We start from the raw sequence: 2,230 nt of genomic DNA, 5'->3' as shown, positions 1-2,230 counted from the left end.
CTATGTTAGAAATGTCATAACCATCTGTCATGGCCGCAGTGTCCACACCACCTGTGCCCCGCTTCTGGAGCCTCAGGTTCTCCAGGATCTTGGAAAATGGGGTCCTTACTGAGTTTTGGGATCCTAACGTGGACACCAGCTCGCAATCCTGTTCCAAGATTGGAAGGGCACTGTCAGGATGGACCTAGGTGCTCATTCCACGTGAACTCCCAGCCTCGGGCTTGGATTAGCTGTTCTACTGACTTCCCCCAAACCCTTCTGCATCGGCAGGGATGCATGGGTGCTGGCTAATAACCACGACAAATCAGCTGCTCTCTGAAGCATCACCAGGCCACCATCACAGAATGAACAGGGGCACTGGCATGATGGGAAAAAAAAAAGTCTTTGGTGCAACTAGCCTATTTTTCACCAAATGCAGTTTTCAATTTTCTAAAATTTTCTTCCTAATAAACTTCACTGGTTGTCTTGTATCCTGTGCTTCAGATCCCTGGGGGAAAATGCAGCCCCATCTTGGCAGTCATCATAGTGCCTTCTTTTCAGCATGGAAAAGAAAAAGATCATCTTTTAATGAATAGTCAGAAATCTGGGAAATCGCCTTACTTCTTTTAGTCCGTGACAGAAGTACAGAATTTAGTTGGAGAGGGTGCAGTTTGGTTTTTTTTTTTTGCCTTGAGGTGCACACAACCTCATGAGTTGTTAGGCTGAGTCAAAGAGGCTTTGGGAACCTGATTGTCATGTGCATTGGTTTACAGTAAAGTAGAAGTAGAATGCAAAAGCCAAATGCAAAGAAACAGACCCACGGCTTGAAACAGACCCACGGCTTGGGTGGGGACTGCCTCCCAGATGTACTGGGTGTGGTTAAGGAGTTCTGTTGCTCTGGAGCTTGAAAATGGGTAGGTCTGTCTGTGTCCTCAGGTGCCTGGGCTTAATTGTCCTCTAAAGGAGTCTGTGGCTGCCTTTCTCAAGAATTCGCTGTTTATCAGGGTTTCCAGGGACCATAGGGCTTGGGACTTGGCTGTGTGTGTTGGGATGGCTCTGTTCTTGCTGGGGGAAGGTGTATGCTCTATAGTTTGAGAAGGATGTAGAAGTTGAGGCATAAAAAACATGCCTCTGGTTTGGAAGAGGGCGACTACGTCTTTGGCTTGAGTGGAACAAGCTGATGAACATGGCGGTCTTTGCTGGAACTCAAGACTTCTTATACTGTGCAGAATAAAAATCTAATCCTGTGACGCTGCTGCTTGTGAAGATACTAAACTGTTTTGTTGGGTTTTTTGTTTGTTTGTTTTCATCATTTCCAAGAGGGTTATCCAATTGAATATCTCTATGTTATATTCAATATCATGATGTGGCACATGCTGTGCTTGCCTATTTGTAGAGAGTCAGGCACGGAGGGAGGAGCACCGAGCGAAGGTTGGTGACGGAAAGCTGGGGATCTCATTATGCGGCAAATGTCGATACTTAGATTGTGAGGACAGCCCCACCAGGCTTTCCATGCAGTCTGCCCTCCATAGGGGTACCAGAGGCCAGTAAAGCAAAGGGCTTAGCTGGCTGGGTTGGGACAGGCCTTTTGATCAGTTCCCCAACAGGGCCCCACCAGAGGAGGGGAGTGAAGCACTTGGCTCCACCACTGCCAAGTGTCTGTAGGGCCAGGGCTGGGAGTGGGGGAAGGGGATGTCAGTCTCTACTGCTGAACTTTCCCCTGAAAGAAAAAAGAATGGAAAAACAAACAAAGCAAAAACAAAAAACAAAAACAAAAATTTGAGGCACTTAGCTTCTGGATACCTGGCAGCCTTTGCTGGAACTCTAGAGTGTTTACTTTATAAGGCACAGAATGATAAATCTAATCCAGTGACTCTGGTGTTCGTGAAGATTGGTAGCTCTTTTTTTACTCTTTCCAAGCTAATCATCCAATTAAAGATATCTTTGTTTTATTCAGTATAATGGTGTTCCACATGATGTGGCTGGTTATAATGAAAGATTGAAATTATCCTGTAACAGACAATGTTGGGTGGGGGGGTGTACTGAACAGGGAGGACCAACTGAAGAAATCATTATTGGATGACCTGGAAGGAAGCTCTCTATTTGGATGACCTTGGGCATAGAGGTGCTCCCTCAGGAAGGGAAACTGAGGCCTGGTCACACTATTTGAAGAGCCCAAGATGGCAGCTCAATCTCTAGAAGTGATCACCTGCTGGTTAATGAAAACCTCAGAGGGTAACCATGGCCTTAT

The sequence above is a fragment of the Echinops telfairi genome, unplaced genomic scaffold (genome assembly GCF_000313985.2).
Source record: "Echinops telfairi isolate 266 unplaced genomic scaffold, ASM31398v2 ScPeMD7_7468;HRSCAF=8506_0, whole genome shotgun sequence".
NCBI lineage: Eukaryota > Metazoa > Chordata > Mammalia > Afrosoricida > Tenrecidae > Echinops > Echinops telfairi.
The sequence above is the reverse complement of the archived record's forward strand: the minus strand, read 5'-3'. Positions refer to the sequence as shown.